General features: G+C 53.6%; 1 protein-coding gene across 2 annotated transcripts in view; it reads left to right on the forward strand.

The window, feature by feature from the left end:
• The window catches only part of LOC106579989 (adhesion G protein-coupled receptor D2), a 47,550-nt gene that overhangs the window by 27,609 nt on the left and 6,829 nt on the right, over nucleotides 1-13,112 (forward strand). The gene's annotated exons all lie outside the window — the stretch shown is intronic.

The following is a 13,112-nucleotide window of genomic DNA, read 5'->3' on the forward strand; positions in this document are numbered from 1 at the left end:
TGGGTTGTGGTGGGTTGTGGTGTGTTAGGATTGGGTAGTGGTGGGTTGGGTTAGGATTGGGTAGTGGTGGGTTGTGGTGGGTTAGGGTTGGGTAGTGGTGGGTTGGGTTAGGATTGGGTAGTGGTGGGTTGGGTTAGGATTGGGTAGTGGTGGGTTGGGTTAGGATTGGGTAGTGGTGGGTTGGGTTAGGATTGGGTTGTGGTGGGTTGTGGTGGGTTAGGATTGGGTAGTGGTGGGTTGTGGTGGGTTAGGATTGGGTTGTGGTGAGTTGGGTTAGGATTGGGTAGTGGTGGGTTGGGTTAGGATTGGGTTGTGGTGGGTTGTGGTGGGTTAGGGTTGGGTAGTGGTGGGTTGGGTTAGGATTGGGTAGTGGTGGGTTGGGTTAGGATAGGGTTGTGGTGGGTTGTGGTGTGTTAGGATTGGGTAGTGGTGGGTTGGGTTAGGATTGGGTAGTGGTGGGTTGTGGTGGGTTAGGACTGGGTAGTGGTGGGTTGTGGTGTGTTAGGATTGGGTAGTGGTGGGTTGTGGTGGGTTAGGATTGGGTAGTGGTGGGTTGGGTTAGGATTGGGTAGTGGTGGGTTGTGGTGTGTTAGGATTGGGTAGTGGTGGGTAGTGGTGTGTTAGGATTGGGTAGTGGTGGGTTGGGTTAGGATTGGGTAGTGGTGGGTTGTGGTGGGTTAGGATTGGGTAGTGGTGGGTTGTGGTGGGTTAGGATTGGGTTGTGGTGAGTTGGGTTAGGATTGGGTAGTGGTGGGTTGGGTTAGGATTGGGTTGTGGTGGGTTGTGGTGGGTTAGGGTTGGGTAGTGGTGGGTTGGGTTAGGATTGGGTTGTGGTGGGTTGTGGTGTGTTAGGATTGGGTAGTGGTGGGTTGGGTTAGGATTGGGTAGTGGTGGGTTGTGGTGGGTTAGGACTGGGTAGTGGTGGGTTGTGGTGTGTTAGGATTGGGTAGTGGTGGGTTGTGGTGGGTTAGGATTGGGTAGTGGTGGGTTGGGTTAGGATTGGGTAGTGGTGGGTTGTGGTGTGTTAGGATTGGGTAGTGGTGGGTAGTGGTGTGTTAGGATTGGGTAGTGGTGGGTTGGGTTAGGATTGGGTAGTGGTGGGTTGTGGTGGGTAAGGATTGGGTAGTGGTGGGTTGTGGTGGGTTAGGATTGGGTAGTGGTGGGTTGTGGTGTGTTAGGATTGGGTAGTGGTGGGTTGTGGTGGGTTAGGGTTGGGTAGTGGTGGGTTGTGGTGGGTTAGGATTGGGTAGTGGTGAGTTGGGTTAGGATTGGGTTGTGGTGTGGTGTGGTGGGTTAGGGTTGGGTAGTGGTGGGTTGTGGTGTGTTAGGATTGGGTAGTGGTGGGTTGGGTTAGGATTGGGTAGTGGTGGGTTGTGGTGGGTTAGGGTTGGGTAGTGGTGGGTTGGGTTAGGATTGGGTAGTGGTGGGTTGGGTTAGGATTGGGTTGTGGTGGGTTGTGGTGTGTTAGGATTGGGTAGTGGTGGGTTGGGTTAGGCTTGGGTAGTGGTGGGTTGTGGTGGGTTAGGGTTGGGTAGTGGTGGGTTGGGTTAGGATTGGGTAGTGGTGGGTTGGGTTAGGATTGGGTAGTGGTGGGTTGGGTTAGGATTGGGTAGTGGTGGGTTGGGTTAGGATTGGGTTGTGGTGGGTTAGGATTGGGTAGTGGTGGGTTGTGGTGGTTTAGGATTGGGTTGTGGTGAGTTGGGTTAGGATTGGGTAGTGGTGGGTTGGGTTAGGATTGGGTTGTGGTGGGTTGTGGTGGGTTAGGGTTGGGTAGTGGTGGGTTGGGTTAGGATTGGGTAGTGGTGGGTTGGGTTAGGATAGGGTTGTGGTGGGTTGTGGTGTGTTAGGATTGGGTAGTGGTGGGTTGGGTTAGGATTGGGTAGTGGTGGGTTGTGGTGGGTTAGGACTGGGTAGTGGTGGGTTGTGGTGTGTTAGGATTGGGTAGTGGTGGGTTGTGGTGGGTTAGGATTGGGTAGTGGTGGGTTGGGTTAGGATTGGGTAGTGGTGGGTTGTGGTGTGTTAGGATTGGGTAGTGGTGGGTAGTGGTGTGTTAGGATTGGGTAGTGGTGGGTTGGGTTAGGATTGGGTAGTGGTGGGTTGTGGTGGGTAAGGATTGGGTAGTGGTGGGTTGTGGTGGGTTAGGATTGGTAGTGGTGGGTTGTGGTGTGTTAGGATTGGGTAGTGGTGGGTTGTGGTGGGTTAGGGTTGGGTAGTGGTGGGTTGTGGTGGGTTAGGATTGGGTAGTGGTGGGTTGTGGTGTGTTAGGATTGGGTAGTGGTGGGTTGTGGTGTGTTAGGATTGGGTGGTGGTGGGTAGTGGTGTGTTAGGATTGGGTAGTGGTGGGTTGGGTTAGGATTGGGTAGTGGTGGGTTGTGGTGTGTTAGGATTGGGTAGTGGTGGGTTCTGGTGTGTTAGGATTGGGTAGTGGTGGGTAGTGGTGTGTTAGGATTGGGTAGTGGTGGGTTGGGTTAGGATTGGGTAGTGGTGGGTTGTGGTGGGTAAGGATTGGGTAGTGGTGGGTTGTGGTGGGTTAGGATTGGGTAGTGGTGGGTTGTGGTGTGTTAGGATTGGGTTGTGGTGAGTTGTGGTGGGTAAGGATTGGGTAGTGGTGGGTTGTGGTGGGTTAGGATTGGGTAGTGGTGGGTTGTGGTGGGTTAGGATTGGGTAGTGGTGGGTTGTGGTGGGTTAGGATTGGGTAGTGGTGGGTTGTGGTGTGTTAGGATTGGGTAGTGGTGGGTTGTGGTGGGTAAGGATTGGGTAGTGGTGGGTTGTGGTGGGTTAGGATTGGGTAGTGGTGGGTTGTGGTGGGTTAGGATTGGGTAGTGGTGGGTTGTGGTGGGTTAGGATTGGGTAGTGGTGGGTTGTGGTGTGTTAGGATTGGGTAGTGGTGGGTAGTGGTGTGTTAGGATTGGGTAGTGGTGGGTAGTGGTGTGTTAGGATTGGGTAGTGGTGGGTTGTGGTGGGTAAGGATTGGGTAGTGGTGGGTTGTGGTGGGTTAGGATTGGGTAGTGGTAGGTTGTGGTGTGTTAGGATTGGGTAGTGGTGAGTTGTGGTGGGTAAGGATTGGGTAGTGGTGGGTTGTGGTGGGTTAGGATTGGGTAGTGGTGGGTTGTGGTGGGTTAGGATTGGGTAGTGGTGGGTTGTGGTGGGTTAGGATTGGGTAGTGGTGGGTTGTGGTGTGTTAGGATTGGGTAGTGGTGGGTTGTGGTGGGTTAGGATTGGGTAGTGGTGGGTTGTGGTGGGTTAGGATTGGGTTGTGGTGAGTTGGGTTAGGATTGGGTAGTGGTGGGTTGGGTTAGGATTGGGTTGTGGTGGGTTGTGGTGGGTTAGGGTTGGGTAGTGGTGGGTTGGGTTAGGATTGGGTTGTGGTGGGTTGTGGTGTGTTAGGATTGGGTAGTGGTGGGTTGGGTTAGGATTGGGTAGTGGTGGGTTGTGGTGGGTTAGGACTGGGTAGTGGTGGGTTGTGGTGTGTTAGGATTGGGTAGTGGTGGGTTGTGGTGGGTTAGGATTGGGTAGTGGTGGGTTGGGTTAGGATTGGGTAGTGGTGGGTTGTGGTGTGTTAGGATTGGTTAGTGGTGGGTAGTGGTGTGTTAGGATTGGGTAGTGGTGGGTTGGGTTAGGATTGGGTAGTGGTGGGTTGTGGTGGGTAAGGATTGGGTAGTGGTGGGTTGTGGTGGGTTAGGATTGGGTAGTGGTGGGTTGTGGTGTGTTAGGATTGGGTAGTGGTGGGTTGTGGTGGGTTAGGGTTGGGTAGTGGTGGGTTGTGGTGGGTTAGGATTGGGTAGTGGTGAGTTGGGTTAGGATTGGGTTGTGGTGTGGTGGGTTAGGGTTGGGTAGTGGTGGGTTGTGGTGTGTTAGGATTGGGTAGTGGTGGGTTGGGTTAGGATTGGGTAGTGGTGGGTTGTGGTGGGTTAGGGTTGGGTAGTGGTGGGTTGGGTTAGGATTGGGTAGTGGTGGGTTGGGTTAGGATTGGGTTGTGGTGGGTTGTGGTGTGTTAGGATTGGGTAGTGGTGGGTTGGGTTAGGATAGGGTAGTGGTGGGTTGTGGTGGGTTAGGGTTGGGTAGTGGTGGGTTGGGTTAGGATTGGGTAGTGGTGGGTTGGGTTAGGATTGGGTAGTGGTGGGTTGGGTTAGGATTGGGTAGTGGTGGGTGGGGTTAGGATTGGGTTGTGGTGGGTTGTGGTGGGTTAGGATTGGGTAGTGGTGGGTTGTGGTGGGTTAGGATTGGGTTGTGGTGAGTTGGGTTAGGATTGGGTAGTGGTGGGTTGGGTTAGGATTGGGTTGTGGTGGGTTGTGGTGGGTTAGGGTTGGGTAGTGGTGGGTTGGGTTAGGATTGGGTAGTGGTGGGTTGGGTTAGGATAGGGTTGTGGTGGGTTGTGGTGTGTTAGGATTGGGTAGTGGTGGGTTGGGTTAGGATTGGGTAGTGGTGGGTTGTGGTGGGTTAGGACTGGGTAGTGGTGGGTTGTGGTGTGTTAGGATTGGGTAGTGGTGGGTTGTGGTGGGTTAGGATTGGGTAGTGGTGGGTTGGGTTAGGATTGGGTAGTGGTGGGTTGTGGTGTGTTAGGATTGGGTAGTGGTGGGTAGTGGTGTGTTAGGATTGGGTAGTGGTGGGTTGGGTTAGGATTGGGTAGTGGTGGGTTGTGGTGGGTTAGGATTGGGTAGTGGTGGGTTGTGGTGGGTTAGGATTGGGTTGTGGTGAGTTGGGTTAGGATTGGGTAGTGGTGGGTTGGGTTAGGATTGGGTTGTGGTGGGTTGTGGTGTGTTAGGATTGGGTAGTGGTGGGTTGGGTTAGGATTGGGTAGTGGTGGGTTGTGGTGGGTTAGGACTGGGTAGTGGTGGGTTGTGGTGTGTTAGGATTGGGTAGTGGTGGGTTGTGGTGGGTTAGGATTTGGTAGTGGTGGGTTGGGTTAGGATTGGGTAGTGGTGGGTTGTGGTGTGTTAGGATTGGGTAGTGGTGGGTAGTGGTGTGTTAGGATTGGGTAGTGGTGGGTTGGGTTAGGATTGGGTAGTGGTGGGTTGTGGTGGGTAAGGATTGGGTAGTGGTGGGTTGTGGTGGGTTAGGATTGGGTAGTGGTGGGTTGTGGTGTGTTAGGATTGGGTAGTGGTGGGTTGTGGTGGGTTAGAGTTGGGTAGTGGTGGGTTGTGGTGGGTTAGGATTGGGTAGTGGTTGGTTGTGGTGTGTTAGGATTGGGTAGTGGTGGGTTGTGGTGTGTTAGGATTGGGTGGTGACGGGTTGTGGTGGGTTAGGGTTGGGTAGTGGTGGGTTGGGTTAGGATTGGGTTGTGGTGGGTTGTGGTGTGTTAGGATTGGGTAGTGGTGGGTTGGGTTAGGATTGGGTAGTGGTGGGTTGTGGTGGGTTAGGACTGGGTAGTGGTGGGTTGTGGTGTGTTAGGATTGGGTAGTGGTGGGTTGTGGTGGGTTAGGATTGGGTAGTGGTGGGTTGGGTTAGGATTGGGTAGTGGTGGGTTGTGGTGTGTTAGGATTGGGTAGTGGTGGGTAGTGGTGTGTTAGGATTGGGTAGTGGTGGGTTGGGTTAGGATTGGGTAGTGGTGGGTTGTGGTGGGTAAGGATTGGGTAGTGGTGGGTTGTGGTGGGTTAGGATTGGGTAGTGGTGGGTTGTGGTGTGTTAGGATTGGGTAGTGGTGGGTTGTGGTGGGTTAGGAGTTGGGTAGTGGTGGGTTGTGGTGGGTTAGGATTGGGTAGTGGTTGGTTGTGGTGTGTTAGGATTGGGTAGTGGTGGGTTGTGGTGTGTTAGGATTGGGTGGTGGTGGGTAGTGGTGTGTTAGGATTGGGTAGTGGTGGGTTGGGTTAGGATTGGGTAGTGGTGGGTTGTGGTGTGTTAGGATTGGGTAGTGGTGGGTTGTGGTGGGTTAGGATTGGGTAGTGGTGGGTAGTGGTGTGTTAGGATTGGGTAGTGGTGGGTTGTGGTGGGTTAGGGTTGGGTAGTGGTGGGTTGTGGTGGGTTAGGATTGGGTAGTGGTGGGTTGTGGTGTGTTAGGATTGGGTAGTGGTGGGTTGTGGTGTGTTAGGATTGGGTGGTGGTGGGTAGTGGTGTGTTAGGATTGGGTAGTGGTGGGTTGGGTTAGGATTGGGTAGTGGTGGGTTGTGGTGTGTTAGGATTGGGTAGTGGTGGGTTGTGGTGTGTTAGGATTGGGTAGTGGTGGGTAGTGGTGTGTTAGGATTGGGTAGTGGTGGGTTGGGTTAGGATTGGGTAGTGGTGGGTTGTGGTGGGTAAGGATTGGGTAGTGGTGGGTTGTGGTGGGTTAGGATTGGGTAGTGGTGGGTTGTGGTGTGTTAGGATTGGGTTGTGGTGAGTTGTGGTGGGTAAGGATTGGGTAGTGGTGGGTTGTGGTGGGTTAGGATTGGGTAGTGGTGGGTTGTGGTGGGTTAGGATTAGGTAGTGGTGGGTTGTGGTGGGTTAGGATTGGGTAGTGGTGGGTTGTGGTGTGTTAGGATTGGGTAGTGGTGGGTTGTGGTGGGTAAGGATTGGGTAGTGGTGGGTTGTGGTGGGTTAGGATTGGGTAGTGGTGGGTTGTGGTGGGTTAGGATTGGGTAGTGGTGGGTTGTGGTGGGTTAGGATTGGGTAGTGGTGGGTTGTGGTGTGTTAGGATTGGGTAGTGGTGGGTAGTGGTGTGTTAGGATTGGGTAGTGGTGGGTAGTGGTGTGTTAGGATTGGGTAGTGGTGGGTTGTGGTGGGTAAGGATTGGGTAGTGGTGGGTTGTGGTGGGTTAGGATTGGGTAGTGGTAGGTTGTGGTGTGTTAGGATTGGGTAGTGGTGAGTTGTGGTGGGTAAGGATTGGGTAGTGGTGGGTTGTGGTGGGTTAGGATTGGGTAGTGGTGGGTTGTGGTGGGTTAGGATTGGGTAGTGGTGGGTTGTGGTGGGTTAGGATTGGGTAGTGGTGGGTTGTGGTGTGTTAGGATTGGGTAGTGGTGGGTTGTGGTGGGTTAGGATTGGGTAGTGGTGGGTTGTGGTGGGTTAGGATTGGGATGTGGTGAGTTGGGTTAGGATTGGGTAGTGGTGGGTTGGGTTAGGATTGGGTTGTGGTGGGTTGTGGTGGGTTAGGGTTGGGTAGTGGTGGGTTGGGTTAGGATTGGGTTGTGGTGGGTTGTGGTGTGTTAGGATTGGGTAGTGGTGGGTTGGGTTAGGATTGGGTAGTGCTGGGTTGTGGTGGGTTAGGACTGGGTAGTGGTGGGTTGTGGTGTGTTAGGATTGGGTAGTGGTGGGTTGTGGTGGGTTAGGATTGGGTAGTGGTGGGTTGGGTTAGGATTGGGTAGTGGTGGGTTGTGGTGTGTTAGGATTGGTTAGTGGTGGGTAGTGGTGTGTTAGGATTGGGTAGTGGTGGGTTGGGTTAGGATTGGGTAGTGGTGGTTGTGGTGGGTAAGGATTGGGTAGTGGTGGGTTGTGGTGGGTTAGGATTGGGTAGTGGTGGGTTGTGGTGTGTTAGGATTGGGTAGTGGTGGGTTGTGGTGGGTTAGGGTTGGGTAGTGGTGGGTTGTGGTGGGTTAGGATTGGGTAGTGGTGAGTTGGGTTAGGATTGGGTTGTGGTGTGGTGGGTTAGGGTTGGGTAGTGGTGGGTTGAGGTGTGTTAGGATTGGGTAGTGGTGGGTTGGGTTAGGATTGGGTAGTGGTGGGTTGTGGTGGGTTAGGGTTGGGTAGTGGTGGGTTGGGTTAGGATTGGGTAGTGGTGGGTTGGGTTAGGATTGGGTTGTGGTGGGTTGTGGTGTGTTAGGATTGGGTAGTGGTGGGTTGGGTTAGGATTGGGTAGTGGTGGGTTGTGGTGGGTTAGGGTTGGGTAGTGGTGGGTTGGGTTAGGATTGGGTAGTGGTGGGTTGGGTTAGGATTGGGTAGTGGTGGGTTGGGTTAGGATTGGGTAGTGGTGGGTGGGGTTAGGATTGGGATGTGGTGAGTTGGGTTAGGATTGGGTAGTGGTGGGTTGTGGTGTGTTAGGATTGGGTAGTGGTGGGTTGTGGTGGGTTAGGATTGGGTAGTGGTGGGTTGTGGTGGGTTAGGATTGGGTAGTGGTGAGTTGGGTTAGGATTGGGTAGTGGTGGGTTGGGTTAGGATTGGGTTGTGGTGGGTTGTGGTGGGTTAGGGTTGGGTAGTGGTGGGTTGGGTTAGGATTGGGTTGTGGTGGGTTGTGGTGTGTTAGGATTGGGTAGTGGTGGGTTGGGTTAGGATTGGGTAGTGGTGGGTTGTGGTGGGTTAGGACTGGGTAGTGGTGGGTTGTGGTGTGTTAGGATTGGGTAGTGGTGGGTTGTGGTGGGTTAGGATTGGGTAGTGGTGGGTTGGGTTAGGATTGGGTAGTGGTGGGTTGTGGTGTGTTAGGATTGGTTAGTGGTGGGTAGTGGTGTGTTAGGATTGGGTAGTGGTGGGTTGGGTTAGGATTGGGTAGTGGTGGTTGTGGTGGGTAAGGATTGGGTAGTGGTGGGTTGTGGTGGGTTAGGATTGGGTAGTGGTGGGTTGTGGTGTGTTAGGATTGGGTAGTGGTGGGTTGTGGTGGGTTAGGGTTGGGTAGTGGTGGGTTGTGGTGGGTTAGGATTGGGTAGTGGTGAGTTGGGTTAGGATTGGGTTGTGGTGTGGTGGGTTAGGGTTGGGTAGTGGTGGGTTGTGGTGTGTTAGGATTGGGTAGTGGTGGGTTGGGTTAGGATTGGGTAGTGGTGGGTTGTGGTGGGTTAGGGTTGGGTAGTGGTGGGTTGGGTTAGGATTGGGTAGTGGTGGGTTGGGTTAGGATTGGGTTGTGGTGGGTTGTGGTGTGTTAGGATTGGGTAGTGGTGGGTTGGGTTAGGATTGGGTAGTGGTGGGTTGTGGTGGGTTAGGGTTGGGTAGTGGTGGGTTGGGTTAGGATTGGGTAGTGGTGGGTTGGGTTAGGATTGGGTAGTGGTGGGTTGGGTTAGGATTGGGTAGTGGTGGGTGGGGTTAGGATTGGGTGTGGTGGGTTGTGGTGGGTTAGGATTGGGTAGTGGTGGGTTGTGGTGGGTTAGGATTGGGTTGTGGTGAGTTGGGTTAGGATTGGGTAGTGGTGGGTTGGGTTAGGATTGGGTTGTGGTGGGTTGTGGTGGGTTAGGGTTGGGTAGTGGTGGGTTGGGTTAGGATTGGGTAGTGGTGGGTTGGGTTAGGATAGGGTTGTGGTGGGTTGTGGTGTGTTAGGATTGGGTAGTGGTGGGTTGGGTTAGGATTGGGTAGTGGTGGGTTGTGGTGGGTTAGGACTGGGTAGTGGTGGGTTGTGGTGTGTTAGGATTGGGTAGTGGTGGGTTGTGGTGGGTTAGGATTGGGTAGTGGTGGGTTGGGTTAGGATTGGGTAGTGGTGGGTTGTGGTGTGTTAGGATTGGGTAGTGGTGGGTAGTGGTGTGTTAGGATTGGGTAGTGGTGGGTTGGGTTAGGATTGGGTAGTGGTGTGTTGTGGTGGGTTAGGATTGGGTAGTGGTGGGTTGTGGTGGGTTAGGATTGGGTTGTGGTGAGTTGGGTTAGGATTGGGTAGTGGTGGGTTGGGTTAGGATTGGGTTGTGGTGGGTTGTGGTGTGTTAGGATTGGGTAGTGGTGGGTTGGGTTAGGATTGGGTAGTGGTGGGTTGTGGTGGGTTAGGACTGGGTAGTGGTGGGTTGTGGTGTGTTAGGATTGGGTAGTGGTGGGTTGTGGTGGGTTAGGATTTGGTAGTGGTGGGTTGGGTTAGGATTGGGTAGTGGTGGGTTGTGGTGTGTTAGGATTGGGTAGTGGTGGGTAGTGGTGTGTTAGGATTGGGTAGTGGTGGGTTGGGTTAGGATTGGGTAGTGGTGGGTTGTGGTGGGTAAGGATTGGGTAGTGGTGGGTTGTGGTGGGTTAGGATTGGGTAGTGGTGGGTTGTGGTGTGTTAGGATTGGGTAGTGGTGGGTTGTGGTGGGTTAGAGTTGGGTAGTGGTGGGTTGTGGTGGGTTAGGATTGGGTAGTGGTTGGTTGTGGTGTGTTAGGATTGGGTAGTGGTGGGTTGTGGTGTGTTAGGATTGGGTGGTGGTGGGTTGTGGTGGGTTAGGGTTGGGTAGTGGTGGGTTGGGTTAGGATTGGGTTGTGGTGGGTTGTGGTGTGTTAGGATTGGGTAGTGGTGGGTTGGGTTAGGATTGGGTAGTGGTGGGTTGTGGTGGGTTAGGACTGGGTAGTGGTGGGTTGTGGTGTGTTAGGATTGGGTAGTGGTGGGTTGTGGTGGGTTAGGATTTGGTAGTGGTGGGTTGGGTTAGGATTGGGTAGTGGTGGGTTGTGGTGTGTTAGGATTGGGTAGTGGTGGGTAGTGGTGTGTTAGGATTGGGTAGTGGTGGGTTGGGTTAGGATTGGGTAGTGGTGGGTTGTGGTGGGTAAGGATTGGGTAGTGGTGGGTTGTGGTGGGTTAGGATTGGGTAGTGGTGGGTTGTGGTGTGTTAGGATTGGGTAGTGGTGGGTTGTGGTGGGTTAGAGTTGGGTAGTGGTGGGTTGTGGTGGGTTAGGATTGGGTAGTGGTTGGTTGTGGTGTGTTAGGATTGGGTAGTGGTGGGTTGTGGTGTGTTAGGATTGGGTGGTGGTGGGTAGTGGTGTGTTAGGATTGGGTAGTGGTGGGTTGGGTTAGGATTGGGTAGTGGTGGGTTGTGGTGTGTTAGGATTGGGTAGTGGTGGGTTGTGGTGTGTTAGGATTGGGTAGTGGTGGGTAGTGGTGTGTTAGGATTGGGTAGTGGTGGGTTGGGTTAGGATTGGGTAGTGGTGGGTTGTGGTGGGTAAGGATTGGGTAGTGGTGGGTTGTGGTGGGTTAGGATTGGGTAGTGGTGGGTTGTGGTGTGTTAGGATTGGGTAGTGGTGAGTTGTGGTGGGTAAGGATTGGGTAGTGGTGGGTTGTGGTGGGTTAGGATTGGGTAGTGGTGGGTTGTGGTGGGTTAGGATTGGGTAGTGGTGGGTTGTGGTGGGTTAGGATTGGGTAGTGGTGGGTTGTGGTGTGTTAGGATTGGGTAGTGGTGGGTTGTGGTGGGTAAGGATTGGGTAGTGGTGGGTTGTGGTGGGTTAGGATTGGGTAGTGGTGTGTTGTGGTGGGTTAGGATTGGGTAGTGGTGGGTTGTGGTGGGTTAGGATTTGGTAGTGGTGGGTTGGGTTAGGATTGGGTAGTGGCGGGTTGTGGTGTGTTAGGATTGGGTAGTGGTGGGTAGTGGTGTGTTAGGATTGGGTAGTGGTGGGTTGGGTTAGGATTGGGTAGTGGTGGGTTGTGGTGGGTAAGGATTGGGTAGTGGTGGGTTGTGGTGGGTTAGGATTGGGTAGTGGTGGGTTGTGGTGTGTTAGGATTGGGTAGTGGTGGGTTGTGGTGGGTTAGAGTTGGGTAGTGGTGGGTTGTGGTGGGTTAGGATTGGGTAGTGGTTGGTTGTGGTGTGTTAGGATTGGGTAGTGGTGGGTTGTGGTGTTTTAGGATTGGGTGGTGGTGGGTAGTGGTGTGTTAGGATTGGGTAGTGGTGGGTTGGGTTAGGATTGGGTAGTGGTGGGTTGTGGTGTGTTAGGATTGGGTAGTGGTGGGTTGTGGTGTGTTAGGATTGGGTAGTGGTGGGTAGTGGTGTGTTAGGATTGGGTAGTGGTGGGTTGTGGTGGGTTAGGATTGGGTAGTGGTGGGTTGTGGTGGGTTAGGATTGGGTAGTGGTGGGTTGTGGTGGGTTAGGATTGGGTAGTGGTGGGTTGTGGTGGGTAAGGATTGGGTAGTGGTGGGTTGTGGTGGGTTAGGATTGGGTAGTGGTGTGTTGTGGTGGGTTAGGATTGGGTAGTGGTGGGTTGTGGTGGGTTAGGATTGGGTAGTGGTGGGTTGTGGTGTGTTAGGATTGGGTAGTGGTGGGTTGTGGTGTGTTAGGATTGGGTAGTGGTGGGTAGTGGTGTGTTAGGATTGGGTAGTGGTGGGTTGTGGTGGGTAAGGATTGGGTAGTGGTGGGTTGTGGTGGGTTAGGATTGGGTAGTGGTGGGTTGTGGTGGGTTAGGATTGGGTAGTGGTGGGTTGTGGTGGGTTAGGATTGGGTAGTGGTGGGTTGTGGTGTGTTAGGATTGGGTAGTGGTGGGTTGTGGTGTGTTAGGATTGGGTAGTGGTGGGTTGAGGTGTGTTAGGATTGGGTGGTGGTGGGTAGTGGTGTGTTAGGATTGGGTAGTGGTGGGTTGTGGTGTGTTAGGATTGGGTGGTGGTGGGTAGTGGTGTGTTAGGATTGGGTAGTGGTGGGTTGAGGTGTGTTAGGATTGGGTAGTGGTGGGTTGTGGTGGGTTAGGATTGGGTAGTGGTGGGTTGTGGTGTGTTAGGATTGGGTGGTGGTGGGTAGTGGTGTGTTAGGATTGGGCAGTGGTGGGTTGTGTTAGGATTGGGTAGTGGTGGGTTGTGGTGGGTAAGGATTGGGTAGTGGTGGGTTGTGGTGGGTTAGGATTGGGTAGTGGTGGGTTGTGGTGTGTTAGGATTGGGTAGTGGTGAGTTGTGGTGGGTAAGGATTGGGTAGTGGTGGGTTGTGGTGGGTTAGGATTGGGTATTGGTGGGTTGTGGTGGGTTAGGATTGGGTAGTGGTGGGTTGTGGTGGGTTAGGATTGGGTAGTGGTGGGTTGTGGTGGGTTAGGATTGGGTAGTGGTGGGTTGTGGTGTGTTAGGATTGGGTAGTGGTGAGTTGTGGTGGGTAAGGATTGGGTAGTGGTGGGTTGTGGTGGGTTAGGATTGGGTAGTGGTGGGTTGTGGTGGGTTAGGATTGGGTAGTGGTGGGTTGTGGTGGGTTAGGATTGGGTAGTGGTGGGTTGTGGTGGGTTAGGATTGGGTAGTGGTGGGTTGTGGTGTGTTAGGATTGGGTAGTGGTGGGTTGTGGTGGGTAAGGATTGGGTAGTGGTGGGTTGTGGTGGGTTAGGATTGGGTAGTGGTGGGTTGTGGTGGGTTAGGATTGGGTAGTGGTGGGTTGTGGTGGGTTAGGATTGGGTAGTGGTGGGTTGTGGTGTGTTAGGATTGGGTAGTGGTGGGTAGTGGTGTGTTAGGATTGGGTAGTGGTGGGTTGTGGTGTGTTAGGATTGGGTAGTGGTGGGTTGTGGTGGGTAAGGATTGGGTAGTGGTGGGTTGTGGTGGGTTAGGATTGGGTAGTGGTGGGTTGTGGTGGGTTAGGATTGGGTAGTGGTGGGTTGTGGTG

The sequence above is a fragment of the Salmo salar genome, chromosome 20 (genome assembly GCF_965601325.2).
Source record: "Salmo salar chromosome 20, fSalSal1, whole genome shotgun sequence".
NCBI classification, from domain to species: domain Eukaryota; kingdom Metazoa; phylum Chordata; class Actinopteri; order Salmoniformes; family Salmonidae; genus Salmo; species Salmo salar.